Raw genomic sequence first — 18,810 nt, forward strand, 5'->3', positions numbered from 1 at the left:
GTTCTTGGGGTCTCCCTTGGTCTCCTTACCACCTTTGTAAATATGAAGCAAATAAATATTTAGGTGTTTTTTTTTTTTTTTTTTTTTAATACTTCAGTGGAATTTAGCAGTTCAATTCACAAAGCACCCGGGGCTAGGTCACCCTACACTGATGACCCCATGCCCTCTGCTTCAGTCCTGACCTGGCTGCAGCCTCTCCCATGGGTACCCAGCCTCTCTGACTCATCTCTTTCCTCAGCATAGGCTGCCATGCCTGGCGTCATGAGGAGGAGTGAGCTGTTAGGGGTTGAGGTAGGGGTCAGAGCTGCCTGCCACCCTTCAGCCCTGGAGCTGTGGCTCCTGACTGGTGAGGGGCCTCTATGTGAACCTAATGCCCATCTAAGGCCTGGCCCAACACAGGGGCAACTGAGTAACACGGCTTTGGACATACATACCAAAGATAAAGAGCACAGAGATGGGGGTCTGAGAGGTCCTGAGGAGGCCCACACCCTTAGGCTCCTTGTGGGTCTGCAAGGCAGTAAGAGTAATACAAATACACCGTGGCTGGTTTCACTCACTCAGGCAGTAAGTGTCATAACAGGGCGGCCCCAGGGCATTGCCACATCCAGTGCCAAAGGCCCCGAAGTGATGTCTTCTCAACTGGAAGTCTATCATCAGGATAAAGCCTCCTTCACACTGCTGGGGTCCGAGGCTATGCACCTGGGGTGTGTGAGGTGCTTAGCAAAGGAGTTCAGATTTAGAGTCCCCCTAGCTGCTACATGGTACTCAAAAGATTTTTCTTCTGCAATTGAAAANAGCCCCAGGGCATTGCCACATCCAGTGCCAAAGGCCCCAGTGATGTCTTCTCAACTGGAAGTCTACCATCAGGATAAAGCCTCCTTCACACTGCTGGGGTCCGAGGCTATGCACCTGGGGTGTGTGAGGTGCTTAGCAAAGGAGTTCAGATTTAGAGTCCCCCTAGCTGCTACATGGTACTCAAAAGATTTTTCTTCTGCAATTGAAAAACATTAAAATGTAATTGACGTGCCTTAAAATCCACCCTTTCAAAGCGCAGAATTCAGTGGTTCTTAGCATATTCACAGAGTTTGTAAAGCCATCACTACTATCCAATCCCAGAACATGTTCATTACCTCAAAAAGGTAATGTGCCCATTAGCATTCACTCCTCATTTTCCCCTTCTTCAGTCTGGGCAATCACTAATCTACTTTCCATCCCGATGGATTTGCCCGTTCCGGACATATCGTTAGGACTGTTTTTATACCTTCACTTGAGCTTCTCTCTGGGTAAGCCTCATATGTGGTTTTCCCCCCTACACCGCCAAGCAATTCTCTGACGCCAGCTGGGTATCCCACAGTTCAACTCAATTCTGACACGATCTGCCTAGAGGTCACTTCAGATCCCACAGGTTAAGGGCTCAGTCCTACAAGACTTCCCCACTCTCCCCCCACTTCAGATACCAATCACCAAGTCCAGGCTGTGACCTGCGTTTGGGCCAACAGGCTATAGACTGGAGGTTCCAATAACTCTCTTCCTTGAGTTCAATTAATTTGCTAGAATGGGTCACACAACTCAGGGAAATACTTTACTTCCTATGTTACTGGTTTATTATGAATGGATGTAACTCAGGACTAGCCTCAGAAGAGCCGCACAGGACAAGGTGTGGAGAAAGGGCGCACCTCCCTCCCAGCACATCCAGTGCACACCAGCCTGCGGGCTCTCCAAACCCCGTCCTTTGGGTTTTTATGGAGGCTTCATTACCTACGCAGGACTGATGAGATCACTGGCCACCGGTGACTGAACTCCATCTCCAGCCTCCTCTCCTCCCGAGTTTGAGGGTAGGATTTAACAGAAGACACCTTTGCCGCTCTCATCACTTAGGAAATTCCAGAGATTTTTAGGATCTCTGCCAGGAACGGGGATGAGAACAAAACATACATTTATTATTGTTAAGTCACAATATCAGATCTTGTCCTCCTGTCTCAGCATCTCAGCCAGTCCTGGGTCCTGCGTGTGGCTCTGAGGTCCTCTAATGAGGCAGTGTGTTCTGAGTGAACTGGGTGCTTGTCCAAAGCACAGATGTCTTTTCCTGGCTGGGTCTACTTTTTGATACTTTGACACTAAATAGGCTGAAAGGTCAGGACACCCAAGAGATTCAGAGAGCAATCAGAAAGGGTCACTCTACTGCCCCTTGGTTATCCATCCACAACCAGGTTTTACATATTACCACGCTGGGCTCAGCCCTTTTCTAGAAGGCTATTTCTGAGACTTCTGTTTTGATGCCCAAGTAGACCTGGACCCGCTCCTGCTTTTTTGGTGGAGGGGGGAGGAGAGGGGTGGAGAAGGCAAACAGGTTTTTCTGCTGGAAGAGGGTGTCTGCTCAGACCGCTGGCTTCAGTGAGATCCAGGCCTCGCCCATTACCTTGTATGAGGCAGGTTCGCTGGGGAGATGCTTCTGTGGCTTTGAAAGTGACCACAGCTGGCGGGGAGTTTGAACAGATTTCTCACTGGAGCCTTTCAAAGGTTTCATGTTCCATCTGCTGCAAGAAACGTGTGAAAGTTACTTTTCTGAGAAAGCTACACTGAGAAGTTGATGTGACTTGAGAATAATAAAGTTATTTCTTTTCAGTTGTTTTTGTCATTTCCACCATTTTTGTGAAAAGTATTAAACACGTGGAGAATGTGAGACAATGTTGAGGGCCTTCAGGCCCGTACAGGGGAATCTGACCGGGGTCTCCTGGAGCCTGGCTGCACAGGCTTTTGCCTCCTCTGAGCGCCTCCCTAAGCAAGCCACTGGCAGTGAAACTGCAGGCCATGCTGGCTGCTTTCCTGGTGGCCTCTGCCAACCCCAGCCTGCGCTGGGGCCTCATCTAAGAGACACCCTTCTCTGAACACCTTCCCCCAATCCATCTGTACCTCCCGAGGCTCCTCCTGGGGGCTTCCTAGCTCACTCACTCACTCAGGGAGCCCAGTGGATCTGCTCCTGCCTCCCGGACCAAGCTGCCACCTCTCACCCAGGGACTGGCCCCTCTGTCCCCTCCACTGTTCATTCTACTCAGCCCTGGATCTGGCCATTTCCCATCTCATCAAGAATAACATTTAAAGTCCTCATCCAACTTCTTCTCTGACTCCCTTTCCTCCCTTAGTCACTACTCCCCAGACATATCGGCCCCTCTATTCATCAAACAGCCCATACACGGCACCTATGTTGGCCCTGCATTTACTGCCCCCTCTCTCTGAAATGACCTTTCTGGGTTATCTGTGGGGCTCACTCCATTCAGGATCTACTCAAATGTTTTCTCCAGGCAAGAACTCCTCTGAGGACTCTTTAGAAAAAGCACTTTCCAGTCTCTCTCTTCTCCCTTAACTGGTTTTATTCTTCTTCACAGTATCTATCGGCACTCGACACACTCCGTTACATGTTGGTCTGTGCATCATCTGTCAGCCCCTCTGGAATGTGAGCTTGGCAAGAATTTTATTTTTGTCACTGCTAGATCTTCATTACTTAGAACAACTAGGTGCTCAAAAAGTGTATGGCAGGGGCGCCTGGGTGGCTCAGTCGGGTAAGCCTCCAACTTCAGCTCAGGTCACGATCTCACGTTGGTGAGTACGAGCCTCACACTGGCTCTGAGCTGACAGCTCAGGGCCTGGGTCCTGCTTCGGACTCTGTGTCTCCGTCTTTCTCTACCCCTCCCCTGCTCATGCTCTGTCTGTCTCTCTAAAAAACAAACATTAAAAATTTTAAACAAAAGTATATGTCAAATGGACAAGTGAATGAACATAACAATTTGACCTGTCTGAATGCTTCCTCATTTGTAAAATGCGGCTGCTAAACAAACTGCCCTCAAAGGGTTACTGTGAAGATTAAGTGAGAAAATGGTATACAGCACCCAGCTCAGGGCCTGGCATATCATTAGGTGTCAGTAAATGACGCTGAAATGTAATTCCTTGAGTATTTACTGTGGGCATGCCCTGCAGGAGATGCCTGAGGTGCAGAGATGAGTCCTCAACGAACTCACAGTGCAATGTGGTCAAAGAGGACCCCAACTGAGAGTAAGGAGTCTGATCTTAATTTGTAGGCAGTAGGGAGCCCTACATGATTCTGGAACAGAAGCATGACAGGACTTTGGAGAAGATAATTGAAAGCATATTCAAAAAGATCAGAGGAAAGAGACCTGGTGGGCTGGTGGTAGCAAGCACTTCCTTCACCCGAAAGCCTGGCTAAGGGCCCAGCCAGGGAGCCTTCCAGAGGTCCAAGGGACACAGCTGTCATCTCTGTCTACCCCTGTGCTGGAGGGAGACTGCGGCTCTCTGGGTGTCATCCCTCCCCTTGGAAGCTGACCTGCCCAGGCCAGCTCATTCCAGCTAGAGGGACCACAGGGAAGGTAACAGGATGGGAGTTCCCACTCAACACTTTGCTCCATGTTAAATCCTCTTCCTGGCACCGGGGGATGAGCAGCTAAGCCCGTGTAAATTCAACCAGCAAAATTACCTGATACAGCCTCCTAGCAGTCAGAGAGATCTTTTCGAAATCTGAATCTGATCTTGTCAGTCCTCTGCCGAAAGCCCTTCAGTGGATTCCCACTGTGATGCCGATAAAATCGAAATTGGAGGAGATCTCTGCCTGCCTCTCCAATCTCATCTCATACGCCACTCTGCTTTCACCATGCTCCAGCCTACTGGCCTCTTTTCAGTTCCTCTCAATTCACAGAGTCCTTTCCTGCCTCCAGGACTTTGCCCTTGCTGTTCCCTCTGCTTCTCCTGGGCTGACTCATTCTCATTTTAAAGGGTCACCTTAACTTTTTTTTAAGTTGTATTTATTTCTGAGAGAGAGAGAGAGAGTGTGAGCAGAGGAGGGTCAGAGAGAGAGGGAGACACAGAATCTGTAGCAGGTTCCAGGCTCTGCGCTGTCAGCACAGAGCCCAACGTGGGGTTCGAACCCACAAACTGTGAGATCATGACCTGAGCCGAAGTTGGGATGCTTAACCGACTGAGCCACCCAGGCGCCCCTAAAGGGTCACCTTAAATGTCACCACCTTGGGAAGGACTTCCTGAATACCCTATACAAAGTAGCCCCCTGTCCATGTTAGGTGAAGTCACATTTTATAAGAATCAGATCCTAACGGCACTATTTTAGGTAAAAAAACCAAAAACCAAAAAAACCAAAAACAAAACACATCAAGATTATCCCTGAATATCCTTAGGAAGTTATCCTATTGGAGACAATGCACCATTTCCTTTATTTCTGTTCCTCTAACATGCCAGGCACCATTTCCTTATGGCCCCAAACGGCTCCATGATCTTTCCCTCCCTCCTTCAGCTTCTCAGGGAAGCCTTGCTGACCACCACTCTTTAAAACGAACATTCCTACCCCAGCATTTTGTAAGCCTTGGTACCCTTCCTCTTCCCCCACCTTGCTCCACAGCTCACCATCTGACATACCATACCGTCTATTTGGAATTGGGCTCTTAAAGGCAGAGATTTATTTTGTTCACTGCCCTGTCCCCAGTGCCTAGAACTCTGCCTCATACATAGTTGTTCCGTAAATAACTCTTGAAAGAAGGGATCTTTCGCATCTCAGCTTAGGCCATCTCTCCCCTTTCTCCTCCTCTACGCCTTGGTTAGGTATGGCTTCTCTAAGCATTCATAGTATCCTCTATCTAATCATATTAAAGTGATCATTATGTTGATCACAAGGTAATTTTTGTCTCCTTTTCTTCTTGTGAATCTGTTAACCCCACAAAGATAAGGAGTTTCTCCTAATTGCCAACGTCAACTGGAGCCTGGGTTTGTGCCTGTAGGGTAGGTGTTTAGTGTCTTTTGAATAAACTAGTCATGGANAGCCTGGACGCTGCAGAGGGCCGACCACTGACAGGCATAGGCTGGGGACCCGGCAGGCCACCTCAGCATTACATGTAGAAAGATTGAGGTCGACACACTGGCGAGCCTTAGGAAGGAAGGAATACAAGGTGCCTCAATAGCTCTTTCTGTTCTTCCATTTACCTTGGCCTAGGACTGGCAAATAAATCAGAATTCAGACAAACGCCGGACACTTCTTTTTAGTAAACGACTATCCCGTGCAGCATTCGGGATGTTCTTACAGAAAAACGTTACTTGTTTATCTGAAATTCAGCTCTAACTGGGCGTCCTGCGTTGTATCTGCTGAAGATGGTAATCTTACCCTCTCTCTGGGTTTCGTTTTCCCCATCTGTGAACGGGGGTATTTCTGGGATACCAGCCTCGGGGGACCCCAGGCGGAGGAACGCCTCCAAAGGGGCCGTCCCTCCGCCGAGCCGTGTGGGGGCGCGCTGGTCTCGGGAGAGTTTCTCGCCGAGTGAATAAATGCAAGGCCCTTCCTCCAGGAGCTTGGCTCTCTCACTGAGCATCTGCCAGGGGCGGAAACGATCCTCTCCGCCACGGCTGCACGGAACACCGAACGCACAGCTTCCAGCCGCGGCGGTCGCGGACGTCCGGTGGCGTGACGTCACTTCCGTGCCAGAGAGCCTCCTAGGCTTCGAGCCCCAGGCTATCGCGCCCTCTGCCGGCTTGGAGGAGGATCTGACTTCGCCAAAAGGAAGAGAGAGCGAGTCCATTGGTGGAAAGACGGACGTTGCTACCAGCCTCCACCAATGAGAAACCAAACCTTCGCCGCGGGCGGGGCTCTCACGGAAAGGGGTCAGCCCGGGACGAAAGCGGCGTGGGAAGGCGGCGACCTGGTCTCGGCCCGGCGAGAAAGGCTCCAAGTAACACCGGAAGTGGGCTTGTTACCCACCAGCTACTTCCGCCGCGCTTTACAAAGTGGGAGGGTCCTGGAGTGAAAGGACTCGGGAGCCGTAGGGTGCGTGAGGCTTGTTTTAAGTGTCGTCTCTGCATATCCGTTTCGTACCCGAGGAAGACACATGATGAGGTCACGCAGAAAAATAGGGGCTTTGAACGAATTCTTGAGCTGGAGGCCAAGGTGTTCTTATGTTTTACTTTTTTTTAAACGTTTCTTTATTTTGGAGAGACAGAGACCGCATGAGCAGGGGAGGGGCGGAGAGAGAGGAGACACAGAATCTGAAGAAGGCTCCAGGCTCTGCGCTGTCAGCACAGAGCCAGATGCGAGGCTCAAACTCATGGCCCAGAGATCATGACCTGAGCTGAAGTCAGACATTTAACCAACGGAGCCACCTGGGCGCTCTGTTTTTATTTTTAAAATAATAGAGTGCTTACTGTGGGCCATGTCCAGCCCTTGCTCGCTTTATTTCATTTCATCCGCGCGAGCCTGTAAAGTTACTTTGACAGATTCCGACCCCTCACTGCCTGGGTTGTAATCCTGGTTCTGTCTGGTATTACCTGTTTCCTGGGGCAAGTTAACGTTTTGTGCCACAGTTTCTGCGTCTGTGAAATGGCATAATTATACTTACCTCATACCCTTGTTCTAGGGATTAAATTAATGAACATTTAAAGCGCTTAGAACTGCACCTGACTTATTAACCATAGCAACCGTTTAAGTTATTTCCATTTACAAGCTAGGAGACTAAGGCTTAGATAGGAAGTAGCTTGACTAGAACAGACAGTAATTAGTGAAGGCAGGTTGGGAAGCATCTGTGCCTGTTCTGGAGGAATCTCTCAACGTGCACCCAGCCCTTTCTCTATGGAAGCCTGCGGGGCCATAACTGCCTTTACAGCAAGATATGCATTCATTTAGTAGGATCCTATTACCCAATGTCGGCTCTGTGGGCATTTTAATAAAGTCAGTTAAGTTGGGGAAGTTCTGTAGCTTGTTCTGTACATCTCGAATTAAGATGGCGAGATTCCAGGAAGGGAAGCAAAAATAATATAAAAACAGGGAGGGGGTCAAAAACATGAGACTCTTAAAAATGGAGAACAGAGAGTTAATGGAGGGGTTGGAGGAGGGGGAATGGGCTAAATGGGTAAGAGGCATTAAGGGATTTCCTCCTGAAATCATTGTTGCACTGTATGCTAACTAACTGGGATGTAAATTTAAAAAATAAAGTGCTAAAACTATATATTAAAAAAAGATGGTGAGACTGCAGGATCCATCTGCTAAATCCCATCAATATAAAAATCAGCAGAAATGAACGTCTGAAAATGTTAAGTTTGAAATCATGTGAGATCTACAAGTGGAGATAATTTTGATTAGGTGTTGTGAGTGCTGTTACTGCAAAAACACTAGGGAAAGCTGAGGGAGGTCTGATTAGGGATCAGTGTAACTGCCTGCTAGGGTAAAGGACAGACGTGGCAGAAGCAGTGGACTTTGACAGATAGGTAGGAGTTGGCCAGGTGGAAAAGTCAGGGGAGGTTCCGAGGAGCATTCCAGATTGGGAAATTGTGTCTACAAAGGAATAATGGTGTGATCACTCAGAGTCCTTTCTTGGGAACTGGAGTACCAGACGGAGAATGAAATGGAGATTGGGACATATTATAAAGGTTATGTCCTTGAGGTATAAGCAAGTCACAGAAGTTTTTGAGCAGGAGAGAGAAAGGGTCAGCAATGCACTTTACGTGGCTCCCTGGGCAGCTGTGGTAGGCAGGCTCTAAGATGTCGCCAATAATTCCGAACTCCAGCATTCACACCTTGGCGAATTTCCCGGAAGTATGGATTGTGCTTATTGATTCCATTCTAATGAGTAGAATGTGTTAGAAGTGATGGATTATTATTTCTGAGATTAGATTAGAAAAAGACTGTGGACTGTGGGTTCAGTCTTGGGCACCCCCTCCATCTCTCTCATCCACTTGCTCTTAGGGAAGACATCTGCCATGTTGTAAGCTGCCCTATGGAGAGGTCTATGTGTCAAAGACCTGAGGTCTCTGTCCAATAGCTAGCAAGGACTTGAGGACTTCTAATAGTCACATGAGTGAGCTTGGAGGTGGATCCTTCCCCAGGAGGGCTTTGGAATGACTTTGGCCGTGGCCAACACCTGACGGCAGTCATGTGACAGACCCTGAGCCAGAAGTACCCAGCTGAGCCACTACCAGATTTCTGACCCACAAAAACTCTGAGATAATATACATTTGTGGTTTTAAGTTCTAATAATGAAATTTTATTTTTTAAAAATGTTTATTTTCAGAGAGTCCATACGAGCAGGGAGAGTAACAGAGAGAGAGAGGAGAGAGAATTCTAAGTAGGCTCTGTGCTGTCAGCCCTGAGCCAGATGAGTGGCTCGATCTCACAAACTGTGAGATCATAGCCTGAGCTGAAATCAAGAGTCAGACACCTGGCTGAGCCACCCAGCCGCCCCTTAATGAAATTTTAAAGTAATTTGTTATGCAGCAATAGCAAACTAGATAATATAGAGGGGTGAGAAGACAAGAGAGAAAGCAGGGAGATTAGGAGGAGACGGTTGTTGTAGGCCAGGGAAGAGATGATGAGAATCAGAATTGGGGCAGTGGCTGTGGAGTAGAACAGCAGGGGATGAATTTGAGATATGTCCAGAAATAAAAGGAAGACATTCGGATCCCAACTCCATTGGATGTGGGAACAAGGGAGAAGGCAGAGAAGGCAATGTCACTGTTTGGTAATAATGTGGAATGATATTAGAGTTGCTAGCATGTAGGCCAGGGGGGTGACTTTAAAAAGCAGTTCCTTGAGATTTCTGGCAAGAACAAGATAGGTCAAAAGCAGCCTCTATGTTGGACAAAGAGAAAACAGCTACTTTAGGGGAAGAAACGCTGCAGTAAAATTGAGTAAAGGGAGCAAGCACTGGAGGGAACTCTCTTCCCTGAGTCAGATTTNTCCATTCATGCATTCAGCAAATATTTAGTAAGTGCCTTCTCTGTGCTGGGCACCATTCCAGGCACTGGGGACACAAAACTGAGCACAAAAGCCCCTGCCTTCATGGCATTCATGTCTTCCATGTGGGAAGAGAATATATTTAGTTTCTGGGTGTCACTCTTTCCAGCACTGCTTCTGTTTTCTCCTCCTCCTCCTCCTCCTCCTCTTCCTCCTCCTCCTCCTCCTTTCTCCTTCTTCTTCTCCTTCTTCTTCTTCCTCCTCCTCCTCCTTCTTCTTCTCCTTCGTCGTCGTCATCATCGTCTTCTCCTTCTCCTTCTTTCTCCTCCTCCTCCTCCTTCTTGTTGTTCTTGTTGTTCTTGTTGTTGTTGTTCTTCCTCCTCCTCCTCCTTCTTCCTCCTCCTCCTCCTCCTCCTTCCTCCTCCTTCCTCCTCTTCCTCCTCCTCCTCCTTCTTCTTCTTCTTCGATTTTTTTTAAAGTAATCTCTATACCCAACGTGGGACTCAAACTCACAATCTCGAGATCAAGAGTCTCCACCAACTGAACCAGCAAGATGCCCCTGCTTCTGTCTTATTCTTTGACAATTTCAGTATACAGAGAGATGGTCCTTCCAACACTTTGTCCTCTCAGTTTCTTGCTTCAAAGATCTTGTCTTCTTTTCACCTCAGCCACTCACTCATGATCATGCTATTGACTTTGCCATGAATCTGGTTTTCTAAGCAACCAGATGTCTTTCCATTTATTCCTTCTCCTATTCTGACTCCCTCAATCCTTCAACGTCGACATGTGGAATCTAGTAATCCTACATCTTGTATTCCCTCTCTCTCTGTTAATGTCCTCTCTTCCAGCTATATCAGTCAGGATAGGCTAGGTGATAATGCAGTAACAATCCCAAAATTTCAGGCTTTTAAGCTTTAACACGGGAAAGCTTTATTTCTCGCTCATACTATTTAAACATTGTGGGTTGACAGGGGCCTCTGTTTATTGTAGTCAGAAACCCAGGCTGATAGAGAAGCCAACACCTCAAGTCATGGTGGTCACTATGCTAGAGGAAAAGAGAACTTGGAGGGTTTTTCCGATAATTAAATGCTCCAGCTAGAATTTGTTCCTACTTGGCCAGAACTAGCCACATGGCCATGCCCAACCTCAAGTGAACAGGAAAGTGCATTTCTACCCAAAGTCCAGAACTGAGATGGAGGGGCGGGGTTGTAGAACAGGAATATTCATGGATAGCATTAAAGATTCCCATGCCAGTTTAAATTCCATGGTCAATCTTTATCATCATTCCCTTGCATTCACCCTCAACACCTTTGCCTCTCTTCAATTTGTTGTATTCTCTTAGCAAAATCATAACCCTGGTCAAATACAACTCTCCACCTTCACTCACACGGCTGAAATCACTGCACCTCTCAGACTTTCCAACAACTTCCCAGGACAGGACCTCCAGCCTACTTATTTGGGGGGGGGCGGGGGGCACTGATATGCCTGGCTTTTGTATTTCAGGGTTGGAGGCTAGGTGTGGCAGGAGCATTTAGAGAAGACTTTAAAAAATTTTTTTAAAGTAAGCTCTACGCCCAATGTGGGGCTTGAACTCACAACCCCAAGATAAAAAGTTGTATGCTCCACGGACTGAGCCAGCCAGGCACTTCAGGGAGACTTTCTTGAGGGAAGAAGGAAACATTGATTGATTGATCCCCTGCTGTGGACCACTCGACCTGTGTAACTGCCATGGACTACACCTTAAAAATTGGAAGGATTTGCTTCTTTGGTTGTGAGAGAGAAAAGGGGAAGATATTTGGGATGGGGTGGCAGGGAGGAGATGCACAAACGTGTGGACGGAAAGTAGCATTAGTGTGTTGCGGCAACAGTGACAATGAGGCATGTTGCTTCTGCCTCCTAAGCATCTCCTGAATTCAGTATCTGAATTCCTACGGCCACTGCCACAGCCTGTCATCATCTCTCATCTCTCACCTGGATGATTTTAACCCCTCCCAGCTGATCTTGCCAACACTAGCCTCAACTCCTGTCCAGCCTATTCTTTAAGGGGAAGTCAGATGACTTTCCTAAAATGAATTGTTTTTAAATCATGTAACTTCCTGGCTTGAATCTCTCTGGGAGCTGCCCACTGCTTTCAGAATGAAGCCAGGAATTTTTAGCTGCCCCTCCCCGGCCTGAGGGTCTAAATCAGTGCTGTTCATTATGTTAGCCATCAACCTTATGTGGCTAGAGGGCACTCAAAATGTGGTTTTGAGATGTGCTACAAGTGTAAAATACACCCCAAATTCCAAATATGTAGTTTAAAGAGAATATAAAATATCTCATTAACAATTTTTTTTAAGACTGGCTACATACTGAAGTATTTGTATATATGGGATGAAATAAAATATATTATTAAAATTAATTTCACTCATTTTTTTTTTACCTTCTGAAGTGTGCCTACTAGAAAATGTGAAATTGCATATGTCATACATATACTTACATTGGACTGGGCTGATTAAACCTATATATTCCTCCAGTTTCCTCTCTCTCCACTCCCCTGGTTTTAGCTAAAGTTATTAGAAATAACAGAAACTGACTTTGAAAGGAAATGAAAATTAAAAGTTAGGGAATTGATTGCAAGGGGCTTCTGAATCAAAGGAATTGTTGATTAATCAGCCTGGGGGCCTTAGCAGCAGAGGTTCACAGATGTTATTGTGACTCAGCTCCATTTCTGGGTCTTACATTCCACATTTCAAATCCCTAGGAAGAGAGAATCTGATTAGGTCAGTTTAAATCAGGTGTGTCTGTTCCTGGGTCAATCCATTAAGAACTCTTTGTGAGCTGTGTACTGCACATTTCCTCCTTCTCCCCTCCAGCCTTTATATTCCTAAAGGGCAGTCTGAGTTCTGTAACCTCTAGAAGTCAGCAAACTTTTTTGGTTAAGGGCCAGATAGTAAATATTTTATACAAGCCATAGTATCTCTGTTACAACTGTTTCACTCTGCTGCGTACAGCAAAAGCAGAGACAATACATAAGTGAATGGATACATGACTATGTTTCAATAAATCTTTATTTGTAAAACCAGGAAGTGGGCCATATTTTGCCAATCCTTNTCTGTCCTGCCTCCTGTACTATCCTTTTCCACCTTCCTTCTAGCAAGCTGCTAATCATTCTTCAGTTCTTGGTCAGATGCCACTTGGAAATTTCCTTAACTCTCCTTCCCTGGCTGGTTAATGGCCTCTTCTCTATGCCACTAAATTCTGTACCCCATCCAAGCACTTCTCATTGTCATTGTTCTGTTCCAAGCCCTGGATTACTAGTCTGGGTCTCATCTATCACTATGAACCCCACACCCAGCACACCTGAGTATCATTGGATGGGTGGAAGAAGCTGTGAACCTGTGGCTGGCAGACAGAGCAAATGTCTGAGATCTTAGGGCAGTGGTGAGAATTCTGGGCTTTTGTATTAGTTGTGTGAGACCCACTCCCTCTCTTTGTCTCTGAATCTCAGAGCTCAGGCAGTGGATAAGGTAGAGGAGAGGCTCCAGGTTGGACAGGGGTTCAGGGCCGTGTCAGGGGCTTAGGGCCATGTTCCCTAGAAGAACCATGTAATAGGAAGAAACTCTTGACCTCAGGAAGGCACAGATGATGCGGGTGTCTTAAGATATAACAAGAGGAAAATTCTAAGTACGCTAAGCCTTGGATAGTGTGATAAGCCATTGCCCCACTGGGGTGAAACCAGGCATGTTCTCATCCAGTCCCTGGAGGGGGACTTCCCACTCCTTGGCCTGGTTCCCTGGGAAGGGGGGTTCCCAGGGAGATAGAGGATGGCATGTGGCCAAGGGCAGCCTTGGTCTCGTAGTCACCCAGAGCCACCGTTACAGGGGATGCAGAATGGGCTTCCTGACCCGAGGGTTTGTGAGTAACGTCCAGCAGAACCTGGACAAGGCACAGGAGACAATGAGGCCATACAACATGGTTTCTTCTCTTGACTTGAGAGGATTTCTTCTCTTAAGGGTCACACCTTTGGACAATGCAGATTTGATAGGGCTTTTCCCTAGCGTCATGCACAAGGAGATTGAGAATAAAACAAAATGGAAACTCCCCGGTCTTTTGGTCCTTGAGTGGCTTACCTGGGCCCCTGAGGGGGACGGTGGGCGGGGGTGGACGACCCGAGACCACCGGCAGCATGTCTTCCATAACATGCAGCTGACGATCAGCAGAGTAGATGAGGAGAACAGGGCCGGGATGATGATTACTGCAGCCTGCAAGCCACCCACGTCTGGTCAAAGGGAATGAGGAGTCAGGGTAGGGGTAGCAGACTGCTCCCAGGGGCAGGCTGTGCCCCTGCCCTCAGCAGCTGTGCCCACACAATATTGGGGTACCGGCTCTGGAGGAGGCAAGAACGGACTCGGAGGCCAAGATTGAGTGGCCTTGGGCAAGTAGCCAATAGTTCCTTTCCTCTAGTGGTTGGCACTTAGACGTACATGGTACTTGGTACACGTTTGTGGACTATTAGGGGAGAGAAGCGATGTTAATAACACCAGGTGCTTTATATGCCTTATCTTCTCCAATCTGACAAGATGCCTGCGATATTCCCCCCACCAGATGGAGAAGCTGAGATGCAGAGGTTGGCTTGCCTGAGATTAAAAAGTTAGTAAGGGGCAGAGGCAGAATTTGAACCCGGGTCTGCATGCTGCCAGGTCTTCATGCTATCGACGTGTTTCCCAACAAGAATGGGCCAGCCCAGGAAGATAACACGTGGCACATGATAGTCCCTCAATAAATTCTAGCTGTCATTACATATTAATATTAGTTTGACTTATTTGGCCCTCACAGTAAAGGTAGATATTATTATTCCCATTTCTCAGACAAGAAAACTGAGGCTAGGGAGGTGAAATGTCTTGCCTCAGATCACCCAGCTGGGAAGTGGTAAGGCCAAGATTCAAACCCAGGCTGACTCCTCTTTTCTCATGTCCGCCAAGGTGCTTAGGCAGCAGAGGGATCCAGCACTATTGCCCTCGTTTATTCAGCTGAAGAATGGGAAGGTGTCCTCGGGTCTTTAAAAGGCCATCCTATGGAAAGGAGGCCATTCTTGTCTGGGGGACACAGAAGACAGAGCTAGGCCCAGTGGGGATGCAAGGGGACCCACACAAGGAAAGGCCTCCTAATTATTATTGTCCAGTAGTGAGATGGGCTGTGGCAGAGCTCGTGAGGTCCCTGCCGCCAGGCATGTTTACCCAGGGATGGCACGGTGTGGGGGACCGTAAGAACCACAGTCTGAGGGTTCTTCTGGTGCCAGGAACAGCATGGGGGCTCTGGGTCCTGCTCCACGGAACTGCCAGCTTGCGGTAACTCTCCTCTCCGGGGCTCTGTAACAAGGGAGTGAGGCTGAGCACTCCCAGCCGCCAGTGCTCCCACAGGAATTCTCACTTCTTCTGTCTTTCTGTCTGTTCCGTGCTTCAGCTGTACCAGCCTTTCAGCCTTCTTTTTAGACTCCCTGCCTTCAGCTTTGCCCCGCCGCAAATATGACCTCACTCCTCCCCTGCAGACAACCTTGCTGGGGCACCTGAGGGGCTCAGAGTGACTTTGACTCAGGTCATGATCTCATGGTTCATGGGTTCGAGCCCCGTCAGGCTCTGTGCTGACAGCTCAGAGCCTGGAGCCTCTCCCTCTCTCTCTGCTCCTCCCCTGCTCGCACTCTGTCTCTCTAAAAAATAAATAAACATTAAAAAAAAAAAAAAAAAGGAAAACCTTGTCCTGGCTCCACAGTGTCCTCAGATGTCTCACAGTGTGGCCTGGCCCAGCCCTGCTTTCCTCTCCAGCGGCATCGCTCTGCGCCCCCTTCGTCACATCCAACCCTCGGCGACGTAGCCTCATTTCCGGTTACCCTGCACATGCTGTTCCCTCTTCCTGGAACACTTTGCCCATCCTGCAGTTCTTACTCACCCTGCAGACTCTGCTTCTGCAGTACCGCCTCCAGCAGCCTCTTCTCTAGCCTTGCCTCTGCCCATGTGCTGTGCCTGCCTGGTCACTGTCAACTCCTTGATAGAGACCTGGGATGCCCCTGTCATCGCTTATCTCAGTGACAGCACCTAGTAGGCATCCTCTAGGAGTTTGTTGGCTGAGGGGCTGAAAGAGAGAGGGAGAGAGTGGAGAGCACAGTGGGGCTGTGTTGGAGGAGAGTGGAGAAGGAGGGGAGTCCTCTGGCCTGACCCTTCCCCACCCCACACGTACCGTCACCTTTTCTTCCTCCAGAACTTGCCCAAAGTCAACACTTCTCTGGACTGAGCTCGAGGAGGGTGGACCCAGTGTGGGCTGACCAAATATGACCTTCCTCACCTGGCCGCTCCACCCCCTTCAGTTCTGGGCATTTGACTCCAGCTCACGGGCTGGTTCTGATTCATCAACTTCCCTCCTTGAAAATCAGCCAGTGTTGGGCAGTAGGTGGGGGGGAACTGGACTCACCAAGCTCTGCCACAAACTTGCTGTGTGACTTTGAGGAATTCACCTTCCTTCTCTGACCTCAGTTTCCCCAACTGTAGCAAGGGAAGCTGATCCCTACACATATCGCAGGGTAGTATGGGAATGGGAAGTTGACAAGGAGCATGGGTTTGGGAGTCACACAGCCCTGGGTTCAAATCTGAACTCTATTGCTTACTTGGAAAATCATCTTCACTCTCTGGACTTGGTGTTCTTATCTGCAAAATGGGGATAAAAGTAGTACCTCCTCTCAGGCTTGTCACAAGAATTAACTGAGATGACAGCCAATAATAATTATTATATTAATGATGCTTCAAACAGGCCTGGTGCACAATTAGATTCAATAAATCATAAGGTGTTCAGGGACTTGGAGAGAAGAGAGAGCGTTTACAAACATGGCTTCAAATTGGGCTATAGAACTCCAGAGTCAGGGGAAATGCCTTAGGAACCACACGGTATGTTGGTGAGGACACGAGACATGCCGCCCCCTCCCCACCAGAGCAGAGGAGGGTCTTGCCCAAGATCACACTCATGTCCACAGTATCTGGCTGGAAAATTCCTGGGGCAGAGGGGGCGCCTGGGCTGGGAAGCTGGGTATTTGTTTTGGGAATCAGAAAATGTTCAAGTGGCTCAGCTCCCTCCTAACAACCCCTGGCACGGGCTTGCCCCTGTTCCTTTCCCCCGTCCCTTAAGTAGGAGGGAAAGCCGGCTGAAGAGCTGGCTGAAGTACAAGGGTAAGTAGTATTTTTCTCTAATCCCACATCCCACCACTTGAGTCTAGAGGCTTTCCTCTGCCTCAAAGTCCAACCAAGCTCTCCACGCCCCATGATGGGAGGAGCCCAAAGTTCAAGAAAGTGGTAGAGGAAAGGGGCGGGGTTCTACTTACTGCCCTGGAAGGTAGCAGCCGAGAAGTTGCAGGGGGGCTCCGTGCCCATCAGTGGGGTGTTGGGGCCTCAGCTCAGGAGGGGTGGAGGTAGGCAGGGGCTCAGGGCATTCCCCTTTCTAAATAGGAGGGGGCAGACCAAGTTTACATCCTGGGGCAGCTATGGCAACAGGCTCGCTACTCAGAAGGGAATTCAGGAAAAGCAGGGTTCCAGGGGCTCTGAGATCAGACATCCCTTTTGGTGTTAAACTGATGCTGTAGAAGACTATTTGACAACCTGGAAAAAATGAATACAATCTATTATAAAGTAGGGAAAAAATAGGCTATGGAGCAGTAAGAGAGCATGTTTTGATTTTTGTATATAAACACACTTACATGGGAAAAAAGACTGTAAATGTTATCACCCAGGCAGCATCAGTGGATAGCTCTGAACAATGGCTGATGGACGATTTTTACTTTGTGTGCCTTGACTGTATTTTCTAAATTTTCTTTTTTTTAAAATGTTTTTTATTTCTTTTTCTTTTTCTTTTTTTAATTTCTGAGAAAGAGAGAAAGAGAGAGAGAGAGAGACAGCGTGAACAGGGGAGGGTCAGAGAGCGAGGGAGACACAGAATCGGAAGCAGACTCCAGGCTCTGAGCTAGCTGTCAGCACAGAGCCCGACGCGGGGCTCGAACCCATGAACCGTGAGATCATGACCTGAGCCTAAGTTGGATGCTCAACCAACTGAGCCACCCAGGTGCCCCTGTATTTTCTAAATTTTCTATAGTAAGCACGTTATAAGAAACAAATTTACTCAGAGAGGCTCATTTGGTTAAGCTTCTGACTTCAGCTCAGGTCATGATCTCACAGTTTGTGGGTTTGAGCCCCACATCGGGCTCTGCGCTGACAGCTCAGAGCCTGGAGCCTGCTTCAGATTCTGTGTCTCCCTCTCTCTGCCCCTCTCCAACCTGCACTCTGTCTCTTTCTCTCTTTCAAAAATAAATAAACATTAAAAATTTTTTAAAATTTTAATTAAAAAGAAAAAGAAAAAAATTTACTCAGGAAAGCAACATACTTTAAACGAGCAAGGCTTTGGTCAAAAATTCCATTTGTAGGAATTTGCTCTACAGAACACACAGAAACATGAAGAATGATCATATTTTCATAAAAGAAAACTCCAGTTTTGTTTATGCATAAGCAAAAATGCCTGGAAGGACCTGAATCAAACTGTTAACAGCTGTTGATTTCTGGGAGCCAGATGAGAGAGTTTTCTGCTTTATAGTCTTTCATTTATTTGAATTGTTAAACAATGAGCGTAAGTTATTTTGTAATTTTTTAAAAAGGCAAACAATCAAACCGCATTCCTGGTCTTTGCCGGCTCTCTCTGGTTCTCCCTGTGTGGACTCTGGCTGGGGTGGGGGGTGGGACAGTCGGCTCACCCTGAGGGGCTCAGTTTCCATCTCCAAGCATCTTTAGGGAGGAGACTTCTTGGTCCCTAAGATTGCCCCCCAACTTAGAGCTGGGGTGGCTTCATGATTCCAGCTTTGACGCTAGCCAGTTCCAGCCAGCAAGCATTTCCTGAGGTCCTCTCTGCACCCAGTGGGCAGAGCGGGGATATGTGATCCCTGCCTCCAGATGTTCGTGGTGGTGGGAGATTGAGTTCTGCTGGGTCTGAAAGCCTGAGATAGCCGCACCTTAAGTGGATGAAGGACGAAGATTTCCACGGGAGGAAAAAGGAGGGCAAGGGCATTC

The 18,810-nt window shown here is 48.0% G+C and overlaps 1 long non-coding RNA gene across 1 annotated transcript; it reads right to left on the reverse strand.

Annotated features, from left to right (window-relative positions):
- Positions 1–1,581: 1,581 nt before the first annotated feature.
- LOC144235886 (uncharacterized) lies at positions 1,582–6,455 on the reverse strand. Its single transcript, XR_013336341.1, has 3 exons — positions 6,179–6,455; positions 2,420–2,537; positions 1,582–1,903 (listed from the first exon to the last, which is right to left on the reverse strand). It is a non-coding gene; the product is annotated as an uncharacterized LOC144235886 (long non-coding RNA).
- Between the last annotated feature and the right edge of the window lie 12,355 nt (positions 6,456–18,810).

The sequence above is a fragment of the Crocuta crocuta genome, unplaced genomic scaffold (assembly GCF_008692635.1).
Source record: "Crocuta crocuta isolate KB4526 unplaced genomic scaffold, BGI_CrCroc_1.0 scaffold351, whole genome shotgun sequence".
NCBI classification, from domain to species: domain Eukaryota; kingdom Metazoa; phylum Chordata; class Mammalia; order Carnivora; family Hyaenidae; genus Crocuta; species Crocuta crocuta.